The sequence below is a fragment of the Equus caballus genome, chromosome 19 (genome assembly GCF_041296265.1).
Source record: "Equus caballus isolate H_3958 breed thoroughbred chromosome 19, TB-T2T, whole genome shotgun sequence".
NCBI classification, from domain to species: Eukaryota; Metazoa; Chordata; class Mammalia; order Perissodactyla; family Equidae; genus Equus; species Equus caballus.
Genome location: NC_091702.1, coordinates 44,543,345 through 44,563,868, shown reverse-complemented (window position 1 = coordinate 44,563,868; position 20,524 = coordinate 44,543,345). Strand labels below are relative to the sequence as shown.

Sequence of the window (20,524 nt, the reverse complement as noted above, 5' to 3'; positions counted from 1 at the left end):
CAAAATCTTATAAACTTCGCAATTAATGTAGTTAATCCACTTAGTTGAGAAAGAAAATCCTACAAAGGAGTAATGAAATTCTTAAAAGATAGTTGACAAAAGTAAAATAAAGCCACCAAGTGAAAATTTCACCTGCCCTTGACCTTTTCAAATCACTTAACCAGTAAACATTTGTCAAACAAGAAACCGACCGCCTACCCACATTAGAAAACACAATAGTAAGTATTTTTATAAATTTCTTAAGACTATAAACCTCTAACGAGATAGAATTAACCTTTAAATCACCTGCCACGGGGAGACACCTTCCAAAAAATAACCTTATCACAGTGGGGATAACAAACTATCAAGCAACTATGTAATCCTTCCGCAAATTTACTAATAGAAATTAGTTTCTAATGTCAGTGAGCCACTAAACTAAAGGAAAAGCTGCTTTACTTTTACATGAATTTTTACTGAATACACATTAATTTTGTAGATAATCATAAAATATTTTGCACTATGATTATCAACATCACTCAGGCAAATTTTCAAATGATCTCCTCAAAGATGTCACAAGCATACTCTGATAAAGTACTTCAGTTTACAAATTGCTTTCACATGCCACATTTCATTTGACCTCCTACAATTTACCTGGGCAGGTACTATTGTTTGCCTCTGTTCCATAGATGATGAAACTGAGGTTCAAGAGGTTAACTACCCAAGGCTACATAACACCTAAGTGTCAAGGCAAAGACTTGAACCAGATCCTCTGTCTCCTAACAAATGTCTATTCTAACTTAGAACCACAGGAAAAGGTCATTCCCAAGTTAAAATATATTTACTGTTACTCTCAGCAATGTCCTGGGAGTCAAAAAAAAAAAAATCTTTGAAGTAAGTATGACATTAAAATGCTATCTACAATAATAGTTAACATGTAAATAAACAGAGAAAATTAAATTCAACTGATTTTTATAAGAAAAATTATTCTACCATGTTAACAAAGGGAACCCTAGGAAAGATTATAGGAATACCCATTTAAAAATTAAAGTTTATTTAAATTTGACTTTTTACAGTATCAATTCTTTGTGAACAAAAACATAGTGTTAAAAGATTATTAAAAAATAAGAGGGAATTGGAATTATTTTAATATGAAATATAAATACTCTCATTTAAAAACTTGTAAATGATCCATAAAAAGCCAGTTTATCTTTTGAGAGTTTTTACCTTATTCAACACTAGAGTCAATCATTCCTATCTCCTCTTCTAGAATACATGCCCAGAATTACACTAGGCACTAGACACAATGTAGAGGTGTCGCCACACATAAAAGAAATCATTTTTAATCTGATTGGGAAACTGAGATTTGCCATCAGAGTCAATCTGAAAACACCTCAAGAAGTGGGTGCAAAGGAGTCCAGCGATTTCTCCATAACTGAACTAGCTGTATTAAGTTTGAACAATTCATGAAAAATGTTTGTAGTGAGATTATTTTTTTAAAAAGTAGAAGTCGATTTACCAAGTTAACTCAGTATTTAGAAACACCAGTTTCTACTAATGTAGAATGGACATTTTCTTATTTGAGGCCAATGTATTCTATTAGAAAACTAGAGAATGTAAAAGCAGGACATTTTATCTTATCTTTCCTTTTCAACCTATGAATTAGAAACAGATTAAATTGGCTGCATAATACAAAGATTTTCAATATTGTTTTGAAAAATGTTTATTAATATTAAAATACAATTATATATTACTGGAATTATTAAACATCTTAAATATAAATAATCTATTAAACAAAGAAATCTTTAAAGACAATACCCAGAATTCATAACCTCATTTTAATTAACTACACATCAAAATTCTGTTTATGTGATAAATGCCTAGTAAATAGAACGCATTTATACTTGATATCCTTTTCAACTGGTTATGACTGACCTCCCAAAAACTTCCTAGGTGTCCAACACTGTGGTTTATAACTGAAGCAGACATTTATATAGTGCTTAAAAGTGTACAAGCATATATCCATATACCACTATTTTCAAAGCTGAAATAACCCACAAGATGGAGATGATGCAGGTTCACAAAAACTAAGGGACTTGAACTTCCAGTCTAGATAAGATGACATAGGTCCGTTTTTCCCTACCCCTCCTTACTAAGCACAACTATAAACCATAGAAATAACATAGGAGACAACCAAAGGAAAATTCTGGAAAGTACTAAGAAGGCAGCAAACTAGTTTGGGACTCCAGTACTGGAAAAACAAAAGAGCAACAGGGTGTTTTTCGTCCCTACACCCAACAGAAGAAGGCAACCCAGACTGGCATTTCCCAACCATCAATTTAGCAAAAGAAAGCAGACCAGAGAGTCACATTCCTCCCCCAAATTAAATGGGAATCTCTCTGCAATATCAGGCAAGGCAGATCAACTGGAAGGCCGGCCAACAAAGACTAAGGGAAGCAACTCTCCCTTCCCTGCCTGACCTGAGACTCCTGTTTTCTACCCAGAGGTAAGTGGGCAAAACTAAGGGACCTAGACAGAGCAAGCAGCTCAGTCTGAGCCAAGACTCTCCTCCCTCACTCAGGGCTGTGAAGACAGAGAAGAATGGGGTAGGGGGGATACCAGTAGGAGGATCCCACCACAATCCTCTCCCAGTAAGAGACACCCATAAGCTTGGCATGGGAAAATCCCTTCTGCTGCTTCAGGCAGCACCAGCAAGGACCAGTGGGAGTCTCAGCAGCATGAGATAAATCAAGCTGACCACAAAGGCTCTGAAAATTAAACCGCCACTGGAACCACAGCCCACAAAAGTGGGCCAAGATTTGTATGCTAAACCTAAACAGGGTGACTGCTAAAACAAAAAATGTAAATAAGGCCCAGAGGCTCCCAACATAATAGGTAAAATGAAAATTACCCAAGAAAATAACAACATGATTGAGAAAAGATAATCAACTAAGGCCAACAGAGAGATGAATCTAACGTTAGAATCATTTGATAATGGAATCATTTGATAAAGCAACTATAACAAAAATGTTTCAGCAATCAATTTTACATTCTCTTGAAACAAGTGAAAAAGTAGAAAATCTCAGCAAAGAAACAGAAGTTTTTAAAAAAAAGCAAAGAGCTAAAAAAGTACAACAGAAAATTTTAAAACTTGCTGGATAGGCTCAATACAAACGTGGAGATGACAGGGAAGTGAATCATTGAACTGACGACAGAAAAACAGAACTCACCCAATCTGAACAACAGAGAAAACAGACTGAAAAAAACTAACAGACTCTTGGGAAGTGTGGAGCAATAACAAAAGAGCCAACATTCATATCACTGGAGCCCCAGAAAGAAAGGAGATAGAGAGGGGGCCTGAAATAGTGTTTCAAGAAATGATGGCTGAAAACTTCTCAAATGTGGTAAATGCAAACTTACAGATCCAAAAAACTGAACCAACTCAAAACAAAGTAAATCCAAAGAAATTCTACACCAAGACACATCATAATTAAATGTTCAAAAACTAAAGACAACGAAAAAACTTTGAAGGCAGCCAGACAGAAATAATATATCACCTATAATGGAACAACGATTCAAACAACACCAGATTTCTCACCTGAAATCAGAGACCAAAAAAAGCGGCAGAGTATTTTTTTAATACTAGAAAAAAAGAGAACCGCCAACCAAGAATTCTATACCCAATGTAATTATTCTTCTGGAATTCCTTAGTCGGTTCAGGCTGCTATAACAAAATACCACAGAATGAGTGGCTTATAAACAACAGAAATTTACTTCTCACAGTTCTAGAAGGCTGGAAGTCCAAGATCAGGGTGCCAGCATGGTCAGGTAAAGGCCCTCTTCCAGGCTGCAACTTCTCTTTGTATCCTCACATGGCAGAAAAGGGGCAAGTGAGCTCTCTCTGGCCTCTTTTATAACAGCACTAATCCCATTTGTGAGAGCTTCCCACTCATGACCTAATAACCTCCCAAAGACCTCAACTCCTAATGCCATCATATTGGGCATTAGGATTTCAACACATGAATTTTAGGGGAATACATTCAGACCTCAGCAAGGGACAAAGGGAAACTTTGTAAAAGCATTCTCAAAAGAAGAAAAACTAAAAGAATGTGTCACTAGCAGCCCAACACATAAAGACTGGCTGTAGAACATTTCCCAAACAACAGGAAGAACAGAAATATAGGTATACACAACATACTATCTTTTCCATCATTAGTCTTATAGATCATACTTGATGATTGAAACAAAAACTGTAACACTGTCTGATACTCAAGACAATTATATTTAAAACTTGAGAAGGTAAAACAGAAGTTTCCACACTTCAGTCAAAGTAGTAAAATGTTGATATCAATACATTGTTTGAGTCACATATGCATTCTGTAATAACTACAACCACCACTACAAAAACTATACCAAGACAGGGGGCCAGCCCCATGGCCGAGTGCTTAAGTTCGAGGGCTCTGCTGCAGGCGGGCCAGTGTTTCATCGGTTCGAATCCTGGGTGCAGACATGGTACTGCTCATCAAGCCACGCTGAGGTGGCGTCCCACATGCCACAACTAGAAGGACCCACAACTAAGAATATACAACTATATAGCAGGGGGTTTTGGGGAGAAAAAGGAAAAAAGTAAAATCTTTAAAAAAAAAAAAACTATATCAAGACAGACTCAAGAACATTATAAATAAATCTTTTACAAATTATAAAAGATGAAATCGTAGAAAATGTTCTAGTAACCTCCAAGAAGGTAAGAAAAGAGAAACAAAAATGAAAAGCAAAGAAAATAAACAAAAAAACAAATAATAAAATGGCAGACTTAAGTGCCAATTACCTTAAATGCAGATTGTCTAAATAAAATAATCAAAAGACAGACTGGCAGAGTAGATTTTTCTAAATGGCCCAACTATACATTGCTAACAAGAAATTCAATAACATATGTTGAAAGTAAAAGAATGGAAAAGCTGTAACAATATTTTTATATATTTTTTTTTTTAAAAAAAGCAAAGTGGCTATATTAATAACAGTAAACCAACAGGGTCTAATTGATCTATATAGAACACTCTACCCAACAACAGCAGAACACACATTTCTTTTCAAGCATCCATGGAACACTTGCCAAGACAGGCCATATTCTGGGCCATAAAACAAACCTTAACAATTTAAAAGAACCAAAATAACACAGAGTGCATTCTCTGACCGTAATGGACTCAAACCAGAAATAAGAGAAAGACAACAGGAAAATCTCTAAATACACAGAAATAAAACAATACACCTTTAAAAAATTCCATGGATCAAAGAGAATCTCAAAGAAAAATTTTAAATATACACATAAAAATGAATGAAAATAAGAACATGACGTCAAAATATGTGGGATGCAGCTAAAGCAGTAGTTAGAAAGAAATTTATAGCACTAAGTGCTTACATTAGAAATGAGGAAAGATCTCAAACCAATAACCTAATTACCTGCCATAAGAAACTTAAAAAAAAAAAGAGAGCACAAATAAAAACCCAAAGCAAGCAGTAGGAAGGAAATAATAAAGAGCAGAAACCAATGAAATTAAAAATAGGGAAAAAATCAATGAAGCAAAAATTTTAAAGCTTCCAACATGACTAACAAAAATAAAGAGAGACACAAATCACCAATATCAGGATTGATATAGGGATATCACTACAGATCTTCCAGCAACTAAAAAGTTAATACAAGAATACTGCAAAACAACTTTACACTTTTAAATTCTACACTTAAAAGAAAGACCAATTTCTCAAAATCATGCTACTGAAACTAAACCAAGATAAAATCAATAATCTAAATAGCTCTCTACTTGTTAAAGAAGAATGTATTCTTAATTTAAAAGCTCCCAAAAAAGAAACCTCCAGACTCAGATAGCTTCACTGCAGAGTTCTACCAAAAATTTAATGAAGAATTAATACCAATTGTTCACAAACTCCTCCCCAAAATAGGAGTTTTTGGGGGAACATTTCTCAATTCATTTTATGAGGTCAGTATTACTGATACCAAAATGAGATAAAGACATCACAAGAAAAGAAAATGGCAAGCCATTAACTCTTACAAATACAGACACAAAAATCTTCAACAAAATACTAGCATACTGAATTCACTAACACATAAAAACAGCTATGCGCCAGGACCAAATAAGACTTATCTCAGGAATGAGACATTGGTTTAACATTGGAAAATCAATTAATATACCATATCAATAGAATAAAGGACAAAAACCTTTTTAATAAATCAGCTCAGAAGATGCAGAAAAACATGTGATGAGTTCCAACACCCTTACAGAACAAAAACACCCAACAAATTATGAACAGAAGGAAATTTCCTCAACCTTGATCAACGAATAGAAGTGGGAGTCCAGAAATAAATATCTACATTTATGGTCACCTGATTTTTTTAAGATTTTATTTTTCCTTTTTCTCCCAAAGCAACACCCCCCCCCAATACATAGTTGTGTATTTTTAATTGTGGGTCCTTCTAGTTGTGGCATGTGGGACGCTGCCTCAGCATGGCTTGACAAGCAGTGCCATGTCCGCGCTCAGGATTCGAACTGGCAAAACCCTGGGCCGCCAAAGCAGAGCGCACGAACTTAACCACTCAGCCGCCAGGCCAGCCCCTATGGTCACCTGATTTTTGACAGGGTGCCCAAACAATGCAGCAGATAAAGAAAAGTCTCTTCAACAAATAGTGCTGAGATTAACAGATATCCACATGCAAAAGAATGAAGTTGGACCCCTTCCTCACCATATACAAAAATTAACTCTAAATGGATTAAAGACCTTTATGTAAGAGCTAAAGCTATAAAACTGTTAGAAGAAAATATATCAGTAAATCTTTGTGACCCTGGATAAGGCAAAGCCTTCTTAAATATGACTTCAAAAATACAAGCAAGAAAAGAAAAAAATAGATAAATTTGACTTCATCAAAGTGTAAAACTGTTATAATAGCATCAAAAAGAATAAAATACTTATGACTAAACTTAACCAAGGAGGCAAAAGACTTGTACACTGAAAACTACAAAACATACAAAATACATAAAGAACTCGTACATCTCAACAACAAAAAAACTAACAACCCAATTAAAAAATGGGCAAAAGATATGAACAGACATTTTCCCAAAGAAGATGTACAGGTGGCCAACAGGCACATGAAAAGATGTTCAACATCACTAACTATCACGGAAATGCAAATCAAAACTACAATGAAATATCATCTCACTCTGGTCAGAATGGCTATAATTAACAAGACAGGAAACTAAGTTTTGGAGAGGACATGGAGAGAAGGGAACCCTCATACACTGTTGGTAGGAGTGCAAACTGGTGCAGCCACTATGGAAAACAGTATGGAGATTCCTCAAAAAGTTAAAAATAGATCTACCATATGATCCAGCCATCCCACTGCTGTGTATTTATCCAAAGAACATGAAAATACAAATGAATAAAGATATATGCACCCGTATATTCATCCCAGCATTATTCACAATAGCCAAGACTTGGAAGCAACTTAGGTGCCCATCAAGGAAAGAACGGATAAAGAAGATGTGGTATATATACATATGGAACACTACTCAGCTGTAAGAAATGATGACATCCAGACATTTGTGACAACATGGATGGATCTTAAGGGCATTATGCTAAGTGAAATAAGTCAGAGGGAGAAAATCAAATACCATACAATCTCACTCATAAGTAGAAGATTAAAAAAAACGACAAACACACACATAGAAATAGAGATTGGATTGGTGGTTACCAGAGGGGAAATAGAGAGGAGGGAGAAAGGAGTGATTAGGCACATGTGTGTAGTGATGGACTGTAATTAGTCTTTGGGTGGTGAACATGTTGTAATCTACACAGAAATATATAATGATGTATACCTGAAATTTATATAATATTATAAACCATTGTTACTGCAATAAAAAAAAGAGTTTAAAAAATCAAAAAAAAAATTTCATATGGAAATTAAAAGGACCCTGAATAGTCAATCATGAAAAGAACAACAGAGTTGGGGGTGTCACACATCCTGGCTGTAATGTTACTTTGTCCTGACACCTCTTTGGAATTGTGGAAGAAGAGAATACATGAGAAACTTAGAGTTAAATTAATTCAGCTTTGGAGGTACAAAGGAGCTACTCATTTCAATGAAAGAAGTAACAGGCTGTTTGAGACTGCTGAAAAAGAAAACCTAGACTCTACTCAACCATCTATGCGAGACTCTCTGGGCTAAATCGGAACAGAATCATCAATTGAGATGAGACAACTTTCTATTTTAATTTCACTGACCTGTTAATTTCTTTCTGGGGAAAAGAAATTTTATTTTTCACCATAAAAAAAAAACTACAAAACATCGATGAAATAAATTAAAACACAAATAAAGTGAAGGACATCTCATGTTCATGGACTGTTAAAATGTCCATACTACCCAAAGAAATCTACAGATTCAACGCAATCCCTATCAAAATCTCAAGGGTATTTTTTCAGAAATACAAAAAGCAACCTTAAAATTCATACGAAACCACAAAGAACCCCAAATAGCCAAAACAATCTTAAGAACAAAGCCGGAGGCCTCGCATTTACTAATTTCAAAACATATTACAAAGCTATAATAACTAAAACAGTATAACACTAGCATAAAGACATACATACAGATCAATGGAACCAAATAGAGCCCAGAAATAAACCCACACATATACAGACAACAGATCTTCAACAAGGGTACCCAAAATACGCAATGGGGAGAAAATCAGCTGTTCCACAAATGGTGTTGGGAAAACTAAATATCCACATGCAAAAGAATGATTATACTACACACAAAAATCAACTCAAAATGGATTAAAGACTTGAACGTAAGACTTGAAACTCTAAAACTCCTAAAAGAAAACATAGAGGGAAAGGTTCATGACATTGGTTTTCGCAATGAATTCTTGGATATGACTCAGCAATTCCACTCCTAGGTTTATACCCAAGAGAACTGAAAACGAATGTTCACATAAACACTTACATATGAATGTTCATAGCAGCAATATTCACAATAGCCAAAAAGTGGAAACAAACCAAGTGTCGGTCAACTGATGAATGGACAGACAAAATGTGATACATCCATACAATAGAATGCAAAGGAATAAAAAGAAATGAACTCCTGACACACACTACATCATGTAACATTATGCTAAGTGAAAGAAGTCAGACATAAAAGACCACCTATTATATGATTCCATTCATATGAAATGTCCAGAATAAGCAAATCCATACAGGCAGAAAGCAAATTAGTGGTTGCCAGGGGCTAGGATGAATAGGGAATGGAGAGTGACTTTTAATGGATAGAGTTTTTTTTCAGAGTGATGAAAATGTTCTAAAATTGATTATGGTGATGGCTGCACAACTCTGTGAATACACTGAAAACCACTAAATTGCATACTCTGGACGCATACATCATATGGTACATAAGTTATATCTCAATACTGCTGTTTAAGAAAAACTACGATGCCTAGAATTTGCTTCAAAACAATATGGAAGACCTAAATAAATGGAGAGACATCCCAGGGTCATGGACTGAGAATCTCTATAGAATAAAGAAATTCTCTCCAAACTGAATTATAGATTTATACAATTCTTATGAAAATTCCAGCAAGATTTTTTTTTGCATAGCCAAGATTATTCTAAAATTTATAATGAAAAGACAAAGGAACTACAATAGCTAAACTAATCTTGACAAAGTGGAAAGAATACTCTATCCAATGTTAAGGCTTACTATACAGTTATAAAAATCAAGACACTGTGGTACTGACAGAGGGAAAGACACATATATCAATGGAACAGAACAGAGAACCCAAAAACAGACCAACACAAACATGCCCAACTGATTTCTGACAAAGGGGCAAAAACAATTCAATGGAGGAAGGATAGTCTTTTCAACAAATAGTGCTGCAACAATTGGACATCCATAGGCCAAAAGAAAAGTCTTAACCTGAACCTCACAACCATATGCAAAAATTAATTCGAAACAGATCGTGAATTTAAACATAAAACTACAGAACTTTTAGAAAGAAACACAGGAGAGATCTTTCAGTACCTAAAGAAAAGGGTTCCTGGACGTGGCACCAAAAGCATGCTCCACGAAAAAAAATAAACCATGCTTCAACAAAGTGAAAAACATTTGTCCTGTGCAAGACAAATTGTTAAAAAGATGAAAAGATAAGCTACAGACGGAGAGAAAATGTTTGCAAACCATGTATCTAAAAAAGGTCTTATATATAGAATATATAAAGAACTCTAAAAACTCAACAGTTTTTACCAAATATTCTGATTAGAAAATTAGCAGGGGCCGGCCTGGTGGCACAGCAGTTAACTGTGCATGCTCTGCTTCGGCAACCCGGGGTTCACGTGTTCGGATCCCGGGTGCAGACAGGGCACTGCTTGGCAGGCCATGCTGTGGTAGGCGTCCCACATATAAAGTAGAGGAAGATGGGCACGGATGTGAGCTCAGGACCAAGTCTTCCTCAGCAAAAAGAGGAGGATTGGCAGCAGATGTTGGCTCAGGGCTAATCTTCCACAAAAAATAAATAAATAAAATTAGCAAAAGACAAAAACAGACAGCAAATAAGTACAAATAAAGATATTCAATATCATTAGCCATTAAGGAAACACAAATTAAAGCTACAATAAGATATCACTATATACTTACTGGAACAGCTAAAATAAAAAATAGTGATAATAAATGCTGGCAGATGCAGAAAAAGTAGATCTCTCATACATTAATGACAGGTATGTAAAATGGTCCAGCCACACTGGAAAACAGTTTGGAACTTTCTTATAAAACTAAACATGCACTTGCCATTCAACCCAGGAAGCTCACTCTTGGGCATTTATCTCAGAGAAAGGAAAACTTTCGTTTACACAGAATTCTTTACACGAATGTTCATAACTGCTTTATTCTTAATAGCAAAATACTGAATATATCAAAAGTCCTTCAACAGTTGAATGGTTAAACAAAGTATGTATTAATATATTATTATACATCATTTTTGAAATGATGAAACTACCGAGCTGGAGAATACGTTGCCGGGGACAGGGAGGGGTTCAGGGTAGAGTGCAAATATAAAGTAGTGAACAAGACGGGTTTTCCTTGTGGTGATGGTACGGTTCTGTACTTTCGCTCTGGTAGTAGTTACATGAATTTATATATGGGAGAAAACTGCATAAAACTATGTATATATACCAATGAACGCAGGTTAAAAAAAACTGATGAAAAATGAGTAAGTTCGGCAGTTTAGTTAACAGTAATATAGTAATGTCAATTTCCTGGTTTTGATGTCTTACGAAAGCTTTATAAGAAGTCATCATTGGGGAAAAGCTGGGTAAAGGATACAAAGGACCCTACTAATTTTGCACTTCTTCTGAGTCTATAACTATTTCAAAATAAAGTTAAAAAAATATATGAGAGGGGAGAAAAAGGGTAGAGGTAAAGATGAAATAAGCCTGGCCATTAACTGCTGACTTGAAGGTAGGTCATGAGTATATGGAGGTTCATAATACTATTCTAACTATTTTTTTATCTACTTAAATTTTTCCAAAATAAAAGGTTAACAAAAATATAAGGAAGCTACATATCAAAATATTAACAGCAATTTCTCCAGTTGATTTTTTCTTTTTGCTAATAATGGATTTTAAATTTTTCCTATAAATTTCTTATATAGAACAATTTTTTTTAAAAGATTTTATTTTTTCCTTTTTCTCTCCAAAGCCCCCCAGTACCAGTTGTATATTCTTCGTTGTGGGTCCTTCTAGTTGTGGCATGTGGGACGCTGCCTCAGCGTGGTTTGATGAACAGTGCCATGTCCGCACCCAGGATTCGAACCAACGGAACACTGGGCTGCCTGCAGCGGAGCGCGCGAACTTAAGCACTCGGCCACGGGGCCAGCCCCAATATAGAACAATTCTTAAAGAAACCTTTGCCCATATGGTCTTCTATCTTGTTTTACTCATTCTTAAAAAGTAGCACTACAGAAAAAAAAAATTTTTAAATAAAAAGAACCCCATTGATACTTCTTCCTTTAACAACTCACTGCTTAATTTGAAAATTATTTAATCTAAATACCCAATTTGTATTTCATCCAATTATATTTCACCTGAAAGTTCCAATATCTTTTTCTAAAATTAACCAAAAGGATCTTGCGAGAATAGATTTACAATCAGCACAATAACTCACCATTATAGTCATCCTCACACAACAGATGTCTATATTCAAGACACCCTAAGACATTTTAACTATTCCAGTTGGGTTTGAATTTGAAATGTTACTCAGGTTATCATAATTAACTTTAAACTGTTTTGTTTAAAAATTGTGTGTGATCATTTTAAATTTTTCAAACATTTTTTTAAAAAGCAGATGCTGGGGGCTGGCCCGGTGGCTGAGTGGTTCAGTTCCCGTGCTCCATTTCGGCGGCCCAGGGTTTCGCAGGTTCGGATCCTAGGCACGGACACGGCCCCGCTCATCAGGCCATGCTGAGGCAGTGTCCCACATAGCACACCCAGAAGGACCTATCACTAGAATATACAACTATGTACTGGGGGGATTTGGGGAGAAAAAGGAGAAAGAAAACAAAAAAAAGATTGGCAACGGTTGTTAGCTCAGGTGCCAATCTTAAAAAAAATAATAAAAATAAAAATAAATAAAAAGCAGATGCTGAAAAGTTTACAGTGGTTACAAAACCATGCTGAAGAATTCAACAAACACATGTGAACCTGAAAAAGTAACAATAATGCACTGAATACTGAAAAGAGATTCGCATGACAATTATTTTTTACTTTGATTATTTAAATTTATTTGTATATCAAGCAACAATAATATAATATCGTTCCCCTCAGTAATCATTAAAGTTAATTTTAATTAAATAAGTAAATTAAAATTAAATTATAACAGAAATAACAAGAGACCTGAGCTCTGCACTACCTGTGGGACCTTGGGTAAATCACAATCTCTCTGAAACTCCTTATCTACATACTGAAAGAGTCATACTTGTTAATCTTCCAACTCCAAAATCCTGTGTACTGATGCTCTAAAATATACTTCATAACCTTTGACCCATGATCATCGTATGAAAACTTTGGAGAAAGATTTATAACAGATGTGAATACAGAGATGCCAATTACATTATAAATAATTTTCATAGGTAGAATATTATTCTCACCAGATCAGATCAGGGTTTCTCAACATCAGCACTACTGACACTGTGCACTGGATAAGTCTTTGTTGTGGGGGCTGATCATGTGCATTGTAGGATGTTTAGCATCTACCCACTAGAAACCAGTAAGATCTCCCAGACTGACAACCAAAAATATCTCCAGACATTGCTAAAATCACCTCTGGTGGAGAACCATTGTATTAGATTAAAAATTTCCAGGGTTCTTAGGAGATGGGAAGGAGAAAGAAAAGGGATTATTTTTGTGATATAAGAGGAAAGGCTAGGAATGAACAAAACAAAAAGGTCCAATTTCAACTCAGGTACTATAAAAAGAAAAGGTACTCTTTTGTACTAGGCCTACTGAAAAACATGTTGACAAAACACTGTTGTGTATAACTAATGTAGTAATAATAATGAGAATAAGAGTACATAAAGCTGAGGAGAAAATCCACAGGTATTCCATCTGTACTTTTTTAGGCATGGTCAATAAAAAGAGCCAAAGGTTTTTTAATCAGAGATTAATGAAGTTAACATAATTCCTCTTCTCCCTAGCACTTGTGAGGACGCTAAACATTCTCAAGTTACCTGCTATTCTCTAACCACTGAGAATACTCACTGAAAAACACATCCACGCGCAGTTAAATATAATAAGCATCTATCAGTTTTAATCAAGTGTAAAGCGCTACAAATGCCGTGAAAAGTAACATTGAGGACTATCCTCAAATCCTCTAGTAGTTAAAGGCCAAAGACATTCAGTGTGGGGAAACCACATTTAAATGTTACAAAAGAAAATTAAACATTCACACATTCACTTTTTGGCTCTTTAATACTCACTATAAAATCAACTCAGCCATATTTTCCACCAAACAGACAAATACCCAGTTTCCTTAGTCTATTCTTGGATAGGTCACCAGACTGGGAATAAGAGACCCAGATCTATTCCCAGCTGCAAAACAGACTGGTAATCTCAAGCAAATTATTCACTCAGGTTAAGGTTCTACACCCGTTTCATGCTGACAACACTGAAAATCTGCCCAGAAACAAGCACAGAGAAACCCAGGACTTCCTCCTGCACCCAAAGGACAACTGCAAACGTATTTTTAGATTTATTAAATCTAAAAATCTGAATAGGATTTTATTTATAGCAACATTTAACATACTTGAAATTTCAAAACCGTGGTGCCTTTACCATTGCCCTCTATAAAATTAATAAGAAACGCTTTTTTCACATCACGCCCAATTTTGCAAAACTCCATATGCAAACTACACAAATCATAGTTATTATGTAAAACAAAAACAAAAAGCTCTTTTTAATTCAAGCTCTTGGGAAGGGCTTTAACTTTTGCATTTCCTAACTGTATCTTTTAGTCTACTACACGAGCAGCCTTTCCTGGCACTGTGAAAAGTGCTCCACAAAGTCTGGAGAGGAAAAGTTTGCCCCATAGCCTAATTCTGGAAAGGCCTTAGGACCGTTCTTACCACGCAGGTTTTACCAGTGTAACCTATGTCCGGGCACACGCGGACAGTTTTTGCTCTTGATACCAAGTGAAAAACTGTCTAGTAGACCAAGTTAGCCGTCTGACCTTTTCGCACGCCACAAAACTGTAAACATAACGCAGTCCAATAGGAGATTTGGAGGAAACAGGGTTAGGAGGGAAAGGGGGTGTCAGTTGACGCTCGGCGGCCCCGCGGTCAGGAGACACTTGTTAGCGGCCGAGACCCACTCACAAAGTTTGCCATCGCGCTGGCGAAGGGGCCCGACTGCGCCGCGGCCCGGACCCGGAAGACGGGTGTCTGGGAGGCCCAGCACCCGCCAAGGCCGGGGCTCACCAGCCGCCCGGACAGGACCAGCCCCGGCTTCTCCACGCTCCGCCGCCGCCTGCCTGCACACGGGCGCACTCACGCACGCGCGCGCACACTCACACACGTACACACACAACAAAAGGAAGCCGCGCGAGCCGCGCGCGGAGCTCTGCTCCGGGCGCTCAGAAAGCCCCTCCTCCCGGCCCCCAGCGCGCAGCCTGGGCCTGCTCACTCGCTGGAGCGCCCCCCGAGGGCCCGTGGGTGCGCGGAGCCCGGAGGCCCGGGCCGGCTCTGCTCGGCCGCGCTCGCGGGCGGCGGCGGCGGGACCCTGGGCCCACCACCCGCGCAGCTCCGCCCGCCGCCGGCCGAGCGCCGGCAAATCCCGCCCGTGCGGCTGCCAGACCGGCCTGGGCTGCAAAAGCCCAGGGAACAGGTAGGCTGCTTGCTTCTTGGGGTTCTTGAGAAAGAAAACTATTACGCTTCGGTATCCGTGGTAACGTTCCCCACCCCTACAAACCAGGCGATGTTTAAGCCCCTTTCCTTACCGAACCACTAATCAAAAGTAGTATCCAACACAACACTCCTTACAGTAAGAAATCTTTCTGTAACCTCTTCCTTAATCCTTCCTCTCACTCAGACTTCTCCACACCTAAATGCACTCATTTCAGCTTGCCCTTGCCTTCTTGTTTTTAACCTAAGAGCTGCATTTTCCCAAAAGAATAATCTTCCCTAAACCATCTTTCCCATTTTACTCTTTTGAAATTTACTTTTCTAATAGTAACAAGCTTCCTCATAAATAAATCCCTTCCATTACATCTCCCACTCACCTATTCAAAACCTCTTACAACTAACTTTTATAATTTTTATCAGCTGCTACCAAATCACTTCATAAATAACTTTCTCGAACACTGCATCTTTTGTCTGTTCCCTCATTCCCTCAAAGCTAACATTCCCCACTTAACACACAAATTTGCCCCAAATTGCCCTCAAATTTTGTGAACCTATTCCAGAGTGGCCACCACAGTCACTGAAAAATCCATTTCCTAAGCATACCCCCAATAACTCGACGACCTTTTCGAATATTCTCTACCAATTCATATGAATCACTCATAATTCAAGACTACCATGCCCATGTCAATAAAGACTCTAATTGCAGAACCTAATCAAATTAATACATTATCTCTACCATTATATGTATCAATACATGCAGGTGTGTATGTGTTGACAAGCACACATATACAGGACCCTGCAAAACGTTAAGTGGGTATTTCTTTCTAACCCCTTGGATATTGGCTATTCTCGAGTTTATAAGGAAAACTCCTCCATGCCAACCAAGATTTTCAGGCAACCAACCCCTATCTTGTGAAGTCATTCATCTATGTTAAACTAATATAATCATCACTTAAAACATACTCTCTCCGTTTCTACTATAATCATTCCCAACACTTGCCTTAAGATAACCATCAGTAGTCTAACCTGCACAATCCACCCAAATAATCAGAACATACCCCCACTCGCCAAGGCCCAGCTATGTCTGAAGCAGGTCCTGGAAACAGTCCTAGATGAATCAGGCAGGTTAACAGCAAAGCTGTGAGTTAGGCAAAGTGACATCCTAGGGCCTCTTAGGCCTTCGAAGCTCTGGGTCTCCACAGGTTCTTCATCAGTAAATTTGGTGACTGACTAGATGTAGAAGTAAGGAAGGTGGAAAACAGTGACGAATGACCCAGGGCTAGGTTCTGAAACTAATCCTGAAGCAAAGCTGCACTGGGATGGAACATCAATACTAGGTATTTTGAGCCATCATGTATTTCTTACTGCCACTTCACGTTTCTGCCCTAAATAGGCTCTCTCTGAAAGATGGAGTAACATCAAAATCCCTGATCTGAACAGGGAAGGTCAGAAAGTATTCTTTGCTCAGAGGCTGAAAGAGTTAGTTAATTATGTGAGGAATATAATGCAAATATGAAGGGTTGGGATGCATATAGCATTGGTCCCTTAATGGTTTAAAATGACAGTTACCAGAACCACAGCAAGGCACTGATGGATAATCGCAAAAACCACAGTTCGGCAAGCACTTGAGAGTCAAGACTTTGATAATACAAGGGAAAAGTTGACAGAAGACAAAGTCTGACAAAAATAACTACTACTGCAGAACTGGTCAAGCAAAAGTCTGAGAGCAGAGACACAAGCCAAAGAATAAGAGGCCTGGTCTAGGTGTTAAATATCATCAGTGGAAGATGATGAAGGTTTCAAGTCCTGAGGTCATAATGGTCAAGATTTCAAAACAAAAAAAGGAGCAATGTTTCAGTTTTAGCTGTATTTATGGAACTGGCAAGACAGCTCCTTTAGAGATAGTCAATAAATGATAAACAACTAGAAATAAGACAAGAAAACATATTCAGAACTGTGTATCTGGGAGTAATAAATGAAATGAGAAGACAGAGCAAACCAGCCTCCTCAAAACACTAAGAAATATGAGATAAAAGTTATTACAATAGGTGCCAGCCCCGTGGCCGAGTGGTTAAGCTCACACGCTCTGCTTTGGTGGCCCAGGGTTTCACCAGTTCGGATCCTGGGCACAGACATGGCACCACTCATCAAGCCTTGCTGAGGCGGCATCCCACATGCCACAACTAGAAGGACCCACAACTAAAAATACACAACTGTGTATCGGGGGCTTTGGGGAGAAAAAGGAAAAACAAAATCTTAAAAATTTAAAAGTTATTACAATAAATGACAAACACATAGAAACAGAGATTGGATTAGTGGTTACCAGAGGGGAAGGGAGGAGGGTGAAGGGGGTGATTAGGCACATGTGTGTGGTGATAGATTGTAATTAGTCTTTGGGTGGTAAACATGATGTAATCTACATAGAAACTGAAATATAATGATGTACACCTGAAATCTACATAATGTTAGAAACCAATGTTACCACAATAAAAATAATAATAAAATAAATAAATATTATTTCCTGCAAAAAAGGGAAAAATTATAGAGGCTATTTTGGATCCCTTGGGACACCTCCTTCCCACCATTCACCCCATTCTTTCCACTTTTTACTTGAACATCTTTACATACACAAATTATTAACACACAATTTTTGCAAAGTTTGATGTGGTTTTGAGGCATACAAATAGAGATCAAAGATCTCAATGTTTCCATCATTTATGCTATTTTTTTAAATAAATAGTTATGCATGATGTACTATCACCTTTATAACATCATGGGTGGCAAGGACTATTCCTATATGCACAGAGAAAGAGTAGGCTCCTGGCATTAGTTATTTCCTAGGTAGCATTATGTTTTCTCCATATTTTCTCTGCTACAAGCTACTCGCTCTCCTCTGCATCTTACTCATTCCTTTTCAGGTCAACTCCAACTCCTCATTCATTTCCGTTCTACCCATTTACTAGCTTCTATCAGCTTGTCTATGTTCTGTTGTCATCCATTCTTTTGCCTTTCATCTTTTTTTTTCTTTCTTTGTCTCATTTCTAATCCACAAATATCTCTCAGTTGAATTTATATCAGTATATTACATATGAGTGGTTACGATTTTGCAAGTATAATTTAATTATAAAGAAATTTAAAGAACTGGTGAATGTAACAAAACCATCTATTTATCTCCATCCCTATGCCACAACAATTCAGATGACTGTCATCTCTTGCCTCGATTATTGTGACAAATTTCTCATCTTATCTCAAGCTTGGCCTTTCCCTGGACAACCTGCTTCTCTCATGACTTAGCCATCCCACTCTCCAACTCCTCCAGCTTGATAAAAGGACTGCTTCTCGCTCCCCAGGGCCACTCCCACTGTTCTCTTATCACTAAAAAATCTCTTCACAGTTCACATTACTCATTTAAACCATTCCATCTGCAACATCTATCAAGTTCCAGAATACCCTCCCTCACCTTCCTACCCCAAAATTTCAATTCTACTTTGTCCCATTTTCTGCCATTATTCTCAGCGACTCCAACAATGCTGAAGAACTTTCTACACCCTGTCTTCCCTCAACTCCTAAAATCTTCATTTGCACTTCAGCCACCACACAAATATACTAAAAACAGGTTATCAACTGAAAGGACTGTAATTTCAGAGTCCTTGTATTTTTTTTTAACCACAACTACTTTATTTTCTAGTTCTACACCTGCTCTTCACCTCCTTTTCACTCTGCTTATCTCCCTACACAATTTAAATCTGTCCATCAGCCATTTAAGTACTGCCCTCTCCAGATATCACGACTTTCCATCATATTCACCATGTATCTCCCCAGTGATAGACAATCTTCACCATCTGTTTTCTCCACACCCACACACTGGGGGTTAGGCACCACCAGAAAGCTATGAAATCTTCCACAACTGATTTATTCTAAATACAAGTCTCCATCTCATTGACTAATCCAAATTATTTTCATATTTAAATTCTTAATCCCATCAAATACCTAATCTCTTCCATAAAATGCTCTCAAATCACACCTTCTCCACCTATAATCAAATCCTCTTTACAGCTTCTAAAATGCTGTATCTTCATCCATCTGTTACTTCTTGCCTCCAGTTTTGGAAAAAGAGTCATTCTTCCTTCCTGAAATAAACTTCTTAATACAACTCCTACAGTCAATGCTTCCATATTCTCCCAACCCACGCGGTCCTTTACCCCCATGCACTCTGGTCTCTGAACTGCTCTCTTGAAGACCAAAAAATTCCATATATCAAATCCTATGACCCACCACCCCTGTCCTTATCCTTTCTTTGGCAATGACACTTGAACTACCTCCTTTGGTTTGTCACCATACCACTTGATTCTACTCTGGTCTCTTTAGTTGCTTCTTCTGTTTCCAATGACTCCTGGTCCTCTTCTTAGCCCAAATAAGTAGGTGTTTTCCCAAGTTCTGTCCTGGGGCTTTCTCTAATTCTCTCCCCCTCCGGGTCTCATCCCTTACCATTGCTTCTACATTTTCATTCCTCATATGGGTATCTTCCCTGAGCACCCCAAAATAAACTTTAAACCATCATCTTCTGCCACAATCTATTTACTCCTGAGGAATTAGAATATCTAATTATTTCCTTTTAACTAGATTCTTCAACTATTGCTTCAATTAGCACCGCAATTATCAGTCCAAATAATTTCATAGCCACCAGCACCCTGTCAAATCCAGAATTAGTAGCTTCAATTATCAACTCTAGGTACATATTCCCAAATCTCTAGTGGACCTCTTTCCTCAGCTGAATCCAGTATTTTTAACTCTAGCTAGGTAATTCCCCTTGGATTCTTCCACTGGTGCGTCACACACCGGTCAACGTGTCTCAAAACCAAAGTAGCCATTCTCCTCCACCAAAACAGTTCTACTAACTGATCCAATAATTTGCTAATGGTACCACCATTCTCACAGTCACCTAGGTTGAAAGTCCCACAGTTTCCCTGAACTTTTATGTTTCTGTTTCCCAAAAGCCCATTTGCCACCAAACCTTTCAATTCTTTCTTTGAAGTATTTCTTATATCTATCCCTTTCCTTTTATTCCTACTACCACCATCCCAACTTAGATTCTCAATACT

At 37.5% G+C, this 20,524-nt stretch overlaps 1 protein-coding gene across 12 annotated transcripts in view; it reads right to left on the bottom strand.

Annotated features, from left to right (window-relative positions):
* The window catches only part of ZNF148 (zinc finger protein 148), a 120,777-nt gene that overhangs the window by 91,552 nt on the left and 8,701 nt on the right, over positions 1–20,524 (bottom strand). The window contains exon 1 of one of the 12 annotated variants that reach the window (XM_005601921.4): positions 14,898–15,294. The exons of 8 other annotated variants lie outside the window; for them this stretch is intronic. The gene's annotated coding sequence lies outside the window, so the exon portion shown is untranslated. Of the gene's footprint in view, positions 1–13,175; positions 15,295–20,524 lie in introns of those variants that run through there. 3 more of the 12 variants (XM_070243643.1, XM_070243647.1, XM_023623600.2) reach the window with 3 other exon arrangements.